The sequence below is a fragment of the Lepidothrix coronata genome, unplaced genomic scaffold, assembly GCF_001604755.1.
Source record: "Lepidothrix coronata isolate B3197 unplaced genomic scaffold, Lepidothrix_coronata-1.0 Scaffold99, whole genome shotgun sequence".
Classification (NCBI taxonomy): Eukaryota; Metazoa; Chordata; class Aves; order Passeriformes; family Pipridae; genus Lepidothrix; species Lepidothrix coronata.
Window position 1 is genome coordinate 2,971,354 of NW_016690279.1, and position 14,549 is coordinate 2,985,902.

Consider the following 14,549-nt stretch of genomic DNA (forward strand, 5'->3'; position numbering starts at 1 on the left):
AGTCCCCCGTGTGACTGCACCTCTGCCTGTGTCTGACTGACTCATGCAGTTCAGAAATGCTGGTCTGCAGACACTCATCAGAGGCTCATGGAAGCCAAGGAGCTGTCTTCTCTACTTAGCTGTAAAAGGGGGCTAGTAATAGGATGGACTATTGCAGCATTGATGCAAAGGTGAAGTAAATTGATTTTGAGAAGCATTCAGATACCATGGTGATACCACCAGGGAAACGTACACAAGCAAATTAACTTCCACATTATGACAGCATTTGAATAATGAATAATTTGAATACAAAACATCTGAGACTGCATATTAAAAGGGGATCTGGAAGTCCTGAATAGCCAGTTTGGCTCTAAAAACACCATCACGGAGTATTTACTCCTTCTCACTTTGATTTCCATATAAAAATATATGTAATATAAAACTAAATACTGTTTAATAAGAGCTATATTACCAAGACCAAAGCCATGGTTTGTGTGTGTGAGTTCTTTCTGCCCTATACCTTTATCATGCATTATTCTGTAGGTTAAAGTAGAGTCTCAGCAATATTCATGGTACCCCACTGCCTTAATGGGTTTAAACAGTTCAGTGAACTTGGATTTGTATAAGTTTGCTGATTCTCCATTGGTCCTGGTTCTTTCAGGCTAACTGAAGTGAAAATCAGTAAAAACTTATTTTTGGCACTAGAGGCAGTGGATCTGACTGAAAACAGAATAACAGGAGATCGGCTGAAATGGTTCCATTATTACATGGTCATTTTGAATGTTGAACTTCACTTCAAGCCAAAGAACATGCTAAAGAAAATAAAGCTTGAATATATTGTTCCCACATTTGCAAACCACTAACATAGGAATATTTTTGAGCATCCTAAATATTCGCCATTTTTGGCTATGACTTTATCTCAGTCACCATCTCCAATGCCAAGTTTATTTTTAAAGAGCAGTCTAGTTCCTGCTCCTTCAGGTTTCTGCAGACAGCTGTTTTGTTTTGCTCTTCCCATGCTATGAAAAATCTGTCATTCAGTATTTAACTCTAGCACCTAACTGGCTCTCTTGAGACAACAGAGGAGCCTCCAACAAATATGAACCCATCAAGATTCCCAAGTAGGATAAAAAACCCCAAAGTGAAGGCTAAAGCAAAACAGCAGGTCAGGAAGCTCAAAGGCTTGTAGCATTGATTGCTTTGGCACAAAAAACACTGGCTTAGTCCAGTGTGTCCTCTGATTTAAAAGGAATTATCCTGAGGTAAAAATAAAGGAATGCAGTGGTGAATCAGGCTCATTGTCTAGATTCAGTACAAAGCTGAGATGAAGGAGCCGGGCTGCGTGTGATGCAAGGTGTAAATGAACAACACGCGTGAGCGGGGCTTGATCCGTTCCTTATGGCACACGTGAAACTCAGCTCAGGTATTTGTCTGCACAGCTCCTCAGGCCACATAGGACTCTTCTGTTTTCTAATAAAAATATTGAGCTGATACACCAAGGCCTTGAAAAACCATTGGAGCCAAATGGTACAGTGAGACTCCATCATTTCTCTGCCAGAATTTGGAAGAGGCCACTTTTAACTGGAGAGTGTTTAAGGGTACAAGCTTGTGATTGTCAAAATGTACCTGGGAGAGATTTGCTGTCCTTGATTCTACTCCTTTCCTGTGATTGCCCAACAACTGTACTTGATTTATTCACCCCTTCTGAAGGTTTAAGGGCTGCTGCTGCTCCTTCTCTCCTCCTTGCTATCCAAAGCAATAGGTGTTCCCTGTCCTGAATAACCTGCAGAAAGCAGGGCTTTGGCTGCCCAGTTGCACAGACTGCAGGTGGGAAGAGGCTGTGGGGAGAAACCAGACTGGGGAAGAGCAGAGCTCACAAAGTCCTTAACACAGCTTTCAACAAATATTGCTCTACTGTGCTTTATGTCCCCCAGGAAAGTTGTTGGCAGGTGACTCAGGCTGACTCAGGCTGGTTTAAACTCTGCTCTCTTGTGCATCAGGCACCAGCACAAGTAAGAGGTTCATCAGACCTTCTGTGTGCTCTGGAACAGGACAGTCACATCCTCATGGTAACAAGGCTTGTCAATTAGACTGGCATTTTAGAGAATTGCCACACACATTGGGCATTTTTTAAGGGGAGCCCATAAGACAGAGACAACCAGAGAAGCACCCATGGAATATGCAAAGTTTTTGCCCAAACACTGCTGTGTTTGGAGTCCTTTTTAAAGCACCAGCCCCAGTGGTGTGTCTCTAGATAACGAGATGTGACTTCATTTTAAATATATGAAGTACATTGAAAATCACAGTTATGAGGACAATCTAAACCCTTAAAAGCTCAATGAGCACATCACGATTGCTTTAAGCATCAACTGACCTTTCCTCACACCAGTGAGGGAACTTCCCTGTGATGCTGGAGCTGTGGGATTAGCAGCACTGTCAGACTCACAGGGACTATGACCTGGGTGTACCCGAGACTCCCAGAGAGGCAAGTGACACTTCTTGAAGCAGCTTCCTGCCTTTACCTCTTCTGGAGGTTTTCATATCTCACTATAATCTGTCTGAATTTTAAACAGAAACTTAGCTGAAAAGGGGCTTCTCACTGTGTTTCACAATACCTGGCACTGACTGCTCCAACAGTGAGCACAAACGCCCTAAGAAAAACACCAGTTCAGCCATAATTTCCTGTCTTTCTGTTTCTGCTTTTCGGGGTTATGCATACCATTACCTAGAGCTTAGCAGTGTTGTGAAAGACACTAAGCAAGTGTAATGACTTGGGGAATTCAGCTCGCTTTAGAGTTTCCAGAAATTTTTCTCCCCCAAGAAGTTTTTCCAGCTATTTTATGGGCGGCAGAAGGAAAAACAGTTTGCCCAGACAGCAGCGGTGTGAGCTATCTTTGGATCCGTGCTGTCAAATGCAGAAGGCATTTGCTGGGCAACCCTCAAAGTGTGCATACCACAAGATTTAATCAAGGAAACTCAAGTTCATGTCCTATTTTGCAAGAGGTATATTCCCCCAAAAGGACTGGGCATACCTCCAGAGAAAACTCATCACTGCCACGGAGCAGAATTGAGATGGCAAATGCTTTAAGGTTGGAAACATCTGTGTGCTGCTCCTGCACTGCCTGACGACCCCTGGCCCGCAGAGCTGAGACCACAGACCGTGCCCAGGCATTTGCAAACTGTGGGGCACTGGCACTGCTTTCAGCACTGTGTGCCTGGCAGCAGCCCATTCAAAGCCCCTTGGTGGGTCTGCTAAAAAACTCAAGAAGGTCCCTCAGATTTGCCAAAAGTTGCAACAAATATTCTTAGCTTTTTTTCTTTCTTTTGTTAGGCAGATAACTTTGACTTGGAAATGTCTGTTTAGCTAGGAGACAGAGTAATTTGGGAAGCCTGTTCTTTTCCACAAATGACATTAGGGTTATACCAGCCCTGCTAGAAAAATTATCAACAACCGAGAGACAGATTCTGTTGTCTTTTCTCACCTAAACTAGTGCTTCTATAAAAATAACCCCATGGAAGCTGACAGTTATTGAATGAGAAAAAGATCAGTATTAAAATAATATTTAAATAGCACAGTAATCCCTCTTTCATAATGCCAAAAATTAATGGCAAGTGTGATGATGATTGAGACCAACAAGGAGCAAAATATGCTTCTTTTTAAAGGGAAAACATCTGCTCTGCTTTGTTTTTTGCCCTGAACACTGTGAAAATAGTTGGTTTTGCCTCAGGAGGTAGAAAAGGTTTCACTCCTCTAGTAATGCCTTCATTTTTCTTCTGACCCCTTGGATCATTTAATTGGGCTCCTTTTAAAGCCAGTCTGTAGGTAAACTGCATGCAAAATTAGCCAGCTGGGTCCCCTGCCAAGAGTGTGTCATTTGGTATCTGTGAGTGCCAGCAGGGTCAGGCATGACACATGGTGCAGTTCTGAAAAGCAAACAACCTTAAGGTCTTGTCCATAAAACAGGGAACACGTTCAGGGCTGTATCGGGCTCTTTCAGCAGTTTCTCATGCATGACCAGAGGTGTGGATTTTATGTGCAACTCATAAAGAAAACTCTCCAATTTGCACGCCACAAGCACTAGCAGGTGATGGCTCAGGGTAGCAGAGGAGGTGAAAAAACTTTGGCAAAGACATTAAACTGTGTCTGCATGTAAAGAATACTCTTTTCCATTGAGTGCAGGCAGCAGTTGCCATGTGAGGCTTAAGGAGCTAAGCAGCAAGTTAAAAATACTGTTGGGAATCACTTCTTCATATCCCAGCAGGACTAGCTCAGCCCCTTTGGGAGGTGAAATTTTAGGAATCTACTTGTAAGTGCATTTTAATTTTAATGAAATGCTCCAGCAGGACCCACCCTTCTCTCTCAGTTCAAAGGTGGTGCTTCCCAGAGCCAGCAGAGAGTTAATGGTGCCCTGGCCATGCGGTTGCTGGCACAAAATCCTGGGTGGATTTTGCAGAAGGGTGTGTGTAAACGAGCTCCAGGCATCTCTGCAGCCAGTTGGAAAGCCCTTGTAGGAACAGCATTACACTGTGCTGGATGTTATCTGTGGTGGTTGGGTCTGCAGCAGTGTGACACGCTGAGATTTATCTGGATCTCAGGAACAGAGAAACAGTTTCCTGACCACAGCAGAGCAATCTCATCATTAATACACCATCACTTCCATCAAGTCAGTCTCACCTGAAATATCTGCCTGGGCTTACATTCATTTCTTTCCAAAATCCAGATGAGACTCACGCATGTGATGAAGTGTTACCTGCCTGCACATGGTGAGGAGCCATCAGACATCATCTCTTTCAAGAGGCTCCTGTTTCCATCAGCTGCCTTTGCTTTTCCCCTGGGTCAGTCGTGACTCTGCCACCACAGAGTTATCCTCTCCTTGAGGGTGTATTCCCAAGTCCTCTGTTGCTAAATAAATGCATTTTTTGATGAGAACTTTCCCACTTCATGTAAGCAACAGAACATGGGAAACGCTCCTAAAACTGGTGATTTAGATGCATAGTGACATTTATACCCTGGTCAGGACAGACCCAAATTCAAGCCCCAGACGTGGATCCCAGCAGTTCTGTATTCATCAGCCTTCACATTGTACCTCCTCACACCAGCTCTGTAAAACACACACCCAACACCTCCATGTTTCCAAAGGGCCACGGGCAAAGGATGAGCAGGGAATCCTTGCAGGATGCCAGTACATCCCAGGGGCCCACACCACATCTTCCCACTGACACTGCTTTATTGTGGACACTTCACAGGCTAGGCTGTTATTTGCTGAGCTGTGGACAAACTTGCAGGTTCAAAACATAAATATCTTCCAGATCTACAAAATCAAGGACTTTCACTTTGTTGTATTTTGGTCTTTGAATCTTTCAGAGTCTCACTTCTGAGCTTTTGTCCACAAGTAGCAACGCTACAAGTTCATCTCTGGGCTTGTTTATGTAAAGTACATGGAAATACTGACAAATTCATTGATTCCAGAAGTTGCAGATTTAAGAAAAACACACAGTATTGTGAGACTCTCAACAGTCATAAGACTTGGATGTTTTGAATGATGGAGTTTCCACCACTTCCACTGGAGATTTCTCCAAGGCAGGTCTCTGTATACTCATGTTGCTGTTACTCAGCAGTTTTGTATTTTCACTACAAAACCACTCCTTTCATATCATTCTTGACATCCCATACAGAGGAAATCCAAAGTATGGAGGTTTCTCAAGTCTCCATAACACTTCGGAATTTGAGATTAATCCGTTCATGTGGTCCACTTAAGGTTATCACATGATTGTCTCCAGGAAATGAAAGAGGCCAGAGCTTTTACACATTTTTAAGCATATACAAAAATAATTATTAAAAAAAACCAACAACCTCTCAAATCTTCTGATTTAACAAAGAAGATATTGTTCGGAAGATAGAAAATAAATTAATTTTCTACTATGACCTCATTAAGATTGGATTTAAGTTCCAACCCAAAAGAATTTTAGAACAACATTAGTCTCCTGCCCTTAAATCTCCATCTATTGAAGCTGTTCTATTTATTAATTTCCCTGCTGGAGAGCATATTTTGACTGGCCTGCGAGCTGAGCAGACAGTCTCTCCCCAAAAGCTCACACACGAGGGTCATTTCCTTATTCATTTCTTCTCAGTAAAAAGGGTGTTTCCAACCATATCATTTTGAATCAAAGCACTCTTGACTCAGACACAATTGTTCAAGTTGATGGACAGATGGGGATTTGATCCAGACCCAAGAAAACAAAAAAGCAGAAAGGGTAGTGCCTCTCTTATCTTCAATGAATGAACAAGATTAGCCATAACCTGTTCTCTTCTCACCATACAACAAATCCAGTGTGTGCTCCCAGCACAGCCACAGATTCACATCTTGTAATTTTTAATACAAGACATATACAGCCCGAGGGAACAAATTACTCTTCTGTATTCAACATGCTTCAGTGCCTTCAGAGGACTGTGCTTGAGAAATACAGTTACTTTGCTTGGCAGGAAAAGCCTTTGAAAACAAAGGAGAGGGCTCTCTGCGATGAAAGTCAAGTTCATCCCAAAAGCAACAAAAGAAAGCACTTTGGGAAGTTGGACGGGCTCTGGCAGAAAATTGTCAAGACACGAGTTCACTTTCTAAGTGGCACTGTGCAGCAAATTGGTTTTCTGTGCAATCCCAAAGCATGACTGTCTTAGCAAAAAAAAAAACCAACCAAAACACAAACCCCGCAGTTGGAAATGGGCAGGGCTCTGTATCCCAGCTCTCCCGTTGGGAACCTGGAGCTGAGCTGACAGAATGTGGGAGCCCTTCTCTCCCCTCATCCCTCTTCTGTTAAAAGTCTGCTGTTCAAAGCTCAGCTCCTCGGGAGGGGCACTATTTTCTCGTGTGAAAGTGCAGGAGGGAGGGGATCTCAAATGCTACTGAAATAAAAATACCAATGGGAGATGAAGAGCGTGTGGGTCTCTATAAATAAGCCCGAGTGGGCTCTGCCTGATACCCCTGGCAGCTGTGCCACCCCTGTGTGCACTAAATCAGTGCTGGGCTCCACACCCAGAGCAGTGAGACACACACAAGAACCACGAGGAGATTCCAAAAGTTACGAGGTTCGAGAGATCTTGTTTCATTCAGCGTGAGCGGGTTTGAGCCTATGAAAGCAATGAAAACTTACTGTCTCAAAAAACCAAAATATTAAAAAGAAAAGAAAGAAAGAAAAGAGATTTGTGTGTAATGGCCTGACTTAAGAAACAAAAACCCACAAACAGTAAATGTATTTTTACCAAGTAAGGGAGGGGGGCTTTTTTTATATTGAATATTTAACCAATCACATGAGATGCTCTATTTGAATTTCCTTTCCCCCAGGCTTTGCCACATGAAGATTTCTACAGGACTGGAAATGTAAAATACAGAAATTGTTTCTATTTCTCTGCCTGCGATACTCCCTGCTAACCGATCTATAGTACTTCTACTTTTTTTGATTAAAAAAAGGACTCTTCATAAGAAACTTTTTCAAGAAAAATCCAATTACAAACACCCCTGCTCTTCTGTTTTCCAGAACTGTTTTCAAATATGATATAATTCTATTTCCATTTTAAATGGTCCAACTGAAAAATATCAAAATATTACTGCTTTATACTGCATCCATTCAGAACATAATTTCAGGTTTTGGCAGTTGAATATTTTTGTTTTCCACCTCTGCTGGCAGGGCAGGAGGGTTTCCAATTTCTTAACTTTTTCCCTCTCTACAAAAAAACAATAGAGCTTGTAAGAAGCATGAAAAGAGAAAGAAAAATGTAAAAAAACCCTGAAAGAGTGATATTGCTTTGCCTAGGAGATGTAAATTGTATTTATTTACCCCCTTTCTCTCTTTAAATCTTGATAAGATTTAATTAGAATGCCATTTTCAGATACAGTCTTTTTTTATTACTATTATTGAATTGAGATTTTCTTATGCATTTCAGTCCAACATTCAAGTCCAAACCAGAGCCCCATTTTCTCTTAAAAATGTAACCTAGTTCTAGGTGCCTCTCTTCCTAAGCAGTTCCATGGGTTTGGGAACAATGAAGGTTGTATTTTCCAGTTTACAAGTAATAAAGTGTAACTTCCAGGAAGGAAACCTGGGATAAAGTATCCTGTCATCTCTCTGTAGAGCAGCTGGTATATTCATCTGCAGAATGAAGTATGCAAAAATATAAATAGACATCAAATGTCATTTTAGTAGAGACACAATTGCAGGGTTAATGACAATACCTTTGTCGTTAGTTTGTGGGTGTGCTTCTCTTCCTCTAAGTGCAACATTTTCCAGTCTACTCTGAAAATCTGAATTCACATACAGACAAATTCTGTTGAGTGTCTTCCCTGCTAAAAACTGTCATAACAACAAAGAAAAGGCACACACAAAACTTTATATACATGGTGCCTATTAACATAGACTCAAAAAAAAAAAATCTTTCAAAAATAGTATATACACTCCCTGCAGTGAATTTGATTTTGTCTGGCCTGTAACTGAAGTCCCTTGATACCCCAGTTTTATGAGGGTGTGATGTAGTGGTAAATCAGGGCCATACTGATGATCTAAATCAGAATAACCAGCATGTTTTTCATTTCAGGAGCAAAAAAAAAAAAAAAAAAAGAAAAAGTTTGTGAGAGAAAGTTTGCCAGCTTCAGCACTTCCTGGCCGCCAAGAACATTTACTGAAAATCAATGGGCTGTCCAAAACCTAATGTGAGCAGGAGTTGGAGTGCAGCTGTTCAGAATCTATACCGCTTCCTAGGCAGGGTTTCTAAGCCCTTTCAGTCCTTTAGAATAATAAAAATGATTAATGGTCTCAAACACTGTGAACCAAGTGTTTTGAAGTGTAACCTGCTACTTGTAATGCACTCAGTATTTCTGATCTGCATTGTGCTGGCATACGGCGCCGCTGGAAGGTCGTGTTAAAACGGGCAGTGGTTGGAATGACTGAAGAGAAGCTCACGATGTCTGATGGCAAAGTCATTTTCTCCCAAACCAAGGTATTATTTTTCATCAGTTCACGAAGGCAAAAAAAGGAAGTGACTGGAAACATACATAAATATCTATTATTTTCTATAAACACGTTCTAAGGGAGCAATTTGGATACCTCACAACACCTTATCAGCAAAATGATCCATCTCATTCAGTGCTCTAAAGGGACATCAACCTGTTGTGTCGAAACACAAAGTGCTGTGTTTTGTCAAAGGCTGGGCAGCAGAAAGGGGCTCAAAAACTTCATGGAACAGCTTCCTCCATCTGGGCCTTCCATATTCCTACCCCTGCTGGGCACAGCCCCAGCCATGGGCACAACCCTTAGAGCCAGTTTGATCCAGGCCAAGAGGCAGGAGATCCATGTAAATAATAAACCCCAGTGGAGCAGTGAATGGCTGGTGACCAGCAGACACCCAGGACCTGCTGTGCCATCACACAGGTCCCCGTGGGGCACTTTGCTGGGCACCAAACCCATCTCCAGTCACCACCACACACCTGACCTCCAGCTCTGCTCGCCCCGAGGCTGCAGTTGCACAACCACTTTCCTCTGCAGGACTGGGCTCAAGCCCAAGGTGTCAGCTGGTGCCCCGCTTATCCCGGCTTGTTTGCTCATGCCCTGCACCAAACTCAAGCAAACAAATGGATGGATTTGGAACATGGCTATTTCCAGATACTGTCACCATCCTGAATGTATTAAAAGGCATTAATTGCCTCACCTGGGACCCCCACCCACAGCCCCTGCCCGTGGCCCAGGAGCTCTATTTAAGCTCAGCCTCAGAGCACCCAACCCCAATCTGGGCTTGTATTTCCAGCCTTCATCCTGGGATCTTCAGCCTTGGTCCTGTGCTGTGGGTGGTTCATCTCTGGTCTTCTCTTTTCTTCCTACTCCTCCCACTTGAGTGGGCTTCTGGGATGGGCCCTGGACCTGGTTCATTTCCCCTCAAGTCTGGGGCTCTCAAGAAGCCTCATTGTCAGCATCCATCACTGCCTGTGCTGGAATCGCACTTGGGTCACCTTCCCATAGGAATCTATTGGCATTTGCTGCTCCCTGAAAAGCATAAGCTTTAAAGGAAAAGTCATTAGAGGTGGAAAACCACCTACAAACTACAGTGGAACAGGAGGAAGCTTGACCACTAGATTGGCTCCTCAGGATCCTGGCAACCTGTACTTCCCTGTCTTCTCGTTGGGCGCAATGGAAGCTTGGAAGAGCATTATAAGGAACACTCAGTTAACATTTACAGAGAGGTAATGTGCCAAGTTCTTTTATGAAACTTCCAACTCTAAATTTACAGGCCTTATATGCAATATTATTTTGGGGGCAGCATATTGTATTCATTAGATATTTAAAATGGTATAAACAAGGCAGTAGAAGTACTCGAATTGCCACAAGCCAGATGGAGATCTTACCATGATACCTCCCACAATTAGGAATAACTTTTTTTTTTTGAAAGCCCCAAGTTATTCTCCTCATAGCCTGGCAGAGGAGTGAATCTCCTGGGTCAGCACTGAGCTGTGCCATGTAGGGCAGAGATTTTCTTGTCCCTTCTATCTGCCAAGGAAGGACAGGAAGCGCTGCCTCCAGCCCAAGCACTAATGCACAGGGGCAGAAGGTGCATGTAGGCTTAAACAAAAACAAAGTAAAAGAATTAGATCATGCAAAGTCACATTTTTGGAGCATAAGGGAACATTTTAGTCTAATTATCTTCTTGAGCACAGAAAGAAAAGGAAACATTTTACCAGAGTCAGTTTTTAAAAGAATTATCCTAGGTAAATTGATCTGCAGAGAATTGCTCCCTAAACTATAAATCATATTGATTTCCTTGCTTTACACTTCTAAAGGGTGACCAATGAGTTATTGGAAGGGTGCACAGAGCCCTCAGCCTCACAGATTGAGGATGTGGCTTATTCCTGCCTGTAATATGGATTTGCAAGATGCAAATGATCTCTGTCATAATAAACACAAAGGGAATTACTGTGTTCTTGACCAAAAAATTGAGAATAGACTATTAGACTTCCTAGCACTACCTGACTAGATCTGATTTTCTTGAATTTCACCACATTTGCGTAGGAGTTAGGAAAGAACATTTATTCTTTTAACTTGGGGTGAACCTTTACAGCTTGTAATCCCATGCAATTATTACATGCAGTAAAAGACATAAAAACATCTCCTTTGGTACTTTCCAGTTCTTCAGCATCTAATGTTCAGCCCTTCCATTAGTTTGTAAAACAAATTTAAAAGTCCAACAACTACTAATGATGGGAAGCTGGCAAAGTGCTCTTATGCAACTGTTGTGTTCTCGGGTCGTTTTGAAACACTTAACAGCCACGGTTTGGAGCAAGTTTTAAAATATTACGTTAAATTTCCTAATTAAAGTTTTGGGGCAGGCAGATGGACTTATCTGAACAGAGCGATTAGTTTGGCAGAATTGACTCATGGTCATTCTACCTGACAGCATTCCCTTTTGTGGGAATGTAACCCTTACTGTGAAAATGTTGTACTAAGCAAACCTTAGTTCCGCTCGTAAATCAGCCCGATGAAAGGTTTGAAAGCCCGTTTCTATGGTGCAGTTAAATTACATTCAAAGTACAACTGAATTTGTCCCTACTTTTCCATCAAGTATAATGTGACTTAAAGAAACCTTCTCTAAAGGTAGGGAAACGGTTTAGAAAGCCAGATGAGAATTCTTGAAAGAAAGTAGATGGAACTTAGGTAAACATTCTCCAAGTTTAAAATAACAGGCTGAAGCATTTGTCTTTGATTATCAATTTTAATGTACATAATAATGAGACTCATTCCCACCAGGACAGGCACACTAAAAAAGAGTTGTGGAGTGCTTGTGTTCAGGTTCCTAAAATCAAACTCCTCCTTGCAGTCAAAATACTGCAATGTAAAGCTGGAAGAAGGATGGCTTTTGATTCATGTGTGAATGAACTTCCCAAATATTTGCAATTCTACAGGATAAATTAAATGGAAGATTTCTGGAAGACTAGTCAGGCTCTCTGTACCAGCAGTGCTGCTGCTGCTGCCCCAGCCAAGGCACTTTGATGCTCTTGTATCAAAGCCCAACCGGTGCCTAATTTGGAGCCCACCCAAAATCCAGCTTTTTTTGGCTTGCTACACCAACTACCTGGAGACAGATGCAACTTTATATGGGTCAGAAGCAACTTCAGTGATGGCCCTGAATTACATTTTACCTCATGCACACTGCTCCAGTCATAATGAAACACAGCCAAAAGCTGTAATTCATGGGTAGGTTTGCCAGTCTACGGAATTCATAGTCTTCCCTGAGGAGGAAGCTGATATCTATAAAATGTTTCACCTGAAGTGTAAAAAAAAAGAAAGAAAAAAGCCAACTACCCATGAGAAAATAACTGTACAAATCCCTTCCGTTTTCCTTCACAGCCACATGAGTGGGCCATGTGTCTTCCTTTTGGACCACAAATACATAGTATTTTCAAAGGGAATGTGCTTTTATTAAAAATTAATACAAGTTTTCTTAATCTGAATTACAATGCACATATTGATTAGAACTGAAAACTGGCCATTTCTCAGTTCTGCTGTAGTGTAAAAAAACCCCACAATCCTGCACCTCCTCTCCAGATGGATCAATGTCTGAATTCTTCTCAGTGATTTTTTTTTTTCATTGCTGGTAATTGAAATAACATCAAACTTTAACTTTAAAATACTGTTCTTACTCAGTGTCAGGTTTTCAAATCTCTCCTGCAGACCATCATTCCTTCCACCAGCAGAGCCATGGCCATTCCCACATCCAGAGCTGGGTTCATGACTGCATGTGCTGAAGTGAGTCAGCAGGACCCATGTATTTGCATTTAATGCTTCATGCAAAGCTAAGAAAGGCAGCACAACACAAGAATTTTGCTCTCCCGTTATGTTACTAAAAGAGGTCTTGGGAAAAAAAAAACAAACTTGTAAGAAAAAGATCAAAATGGTCACAAAACTTACTTTTCATTTTAATGAACATTTTGTTTTAACACTTTTCAATGCAAACTAATTGTCATGCAGCTGTGCTCACAGGTGAAAATCGGTTTATTCCTGTTGTCAGAGATGGTTGCAGTAAGGACGGCAAGATCCCAGCCCGCAACAAATCACAGAATGTCTATACGTGGCTGTACTATTTGTGAAAGTTCATTGTCTTCACAGTACTATATATTTTTCTGCTACAACACGAGGAAGCAGGAAGGATGGAGTAGAGGGATCTTTTGTTTCTACAGGAGAAATTCCAAGCAAAATAGTGGGAGGGTATTTAAAAAAAAAAAAAAAGGAAAAAAAAAGTCCAAAATTCTGGGTTTTTTTCATTTCAGGCCAGTAGTGGAATTGATTAATGAAGCCCGTCTGCAGCGGGTACAAAGGGCCAAATCTTTGGCTCATATTAAATAGCAAGCTTCTACTTCTGAAAACCAGAAGGAGGAAGGGGACTTAAAACCAAAAAACAAACAGGCATATTTGATCATTTAGTGGTGAACAGATCAGGCGCTCCTCAGTTGCAGGGTTTTATTTTTGTGCATTGTGTCAGCGATTGGAAACCATATGTTTTAAGACCAGCTTCAATAGTATCAGTAGCTGCAGTCGTCCTCTCGGATTACTTTTTACTGCCTGCCTAATTTTGAGCTTTAATAGCTAACATGCACTTTGTTTATCAGTTACAAATGTTCTGAATGTTGATGAAATGGGCTAAACAACACACATTGGCTTATCACCAGTGCTAAAGGCTGAGATAAAATGTGTTTAATGCCCTGGCTGTGACTTTGTGAAGGAGGAGTTCCCAGAAGTGAGAAGAACCATCTTAAAATTGATGGCTCTGGTTCTGAATGCTGAATGTGGGATGTTAGCACTTGGATCCCGACAGGGCTCTTGATATCCCCAGAAGAATCCATCCTACAAGGTGCTGAGCCTTTTGGCACCAAAAGTGCAACCAAGTACAGCACCATTAAGCCCCCTGGGATGGCACAGCCAGTCCTGTAGTAAGTGCTTTACTGCACTGAGGGCAGTCTGGTGGTATTCAAATTAAACACAAGTTTAAAGTCTTTCCAGAATCAGACTCTTACTACCTTGCAGGCCTGAGCACTCATACACCAAATAGCTCATTTTTCAGTAATTCTGTTTAGCTGTACAGAAAAGAAATTAAAAGTAGTCTCTAGCTTGTGTTATTTATCCTCTAATTACTTGAGGACAGAGTACCTCTCCTCTGTTTTAAAACACTGCATAAATTAATGATGTTCTAACAATAACAGCAGCAGCAATTCTGGGCATTTACCAGAGAGGAAGCAGCCATTAGCCCTGAGAATGAAATTTCACTGCAGTCCACAAAATAATGTGTTAGGAAATACTATGGTTGCCAACTTTTGCAATTTTGTTGAAAGTCTTCTAAAATGGGAGGGTTGGGGTGTTTTGGGTTTGTTTTTGTTTTTTTTCCCCACAAAGCCTGAGCTCTGGCATCATGTGAAAACATGAAAATGTGAGATTTTCTGTTATAATTTTAGAAGACAAGTAAGTTACTCAGCATTGTGGTTGCAAAGAGAAATTGAAAACATGAACCCAAGGGCCAGAGAACAATTAGTAAGAGCCCA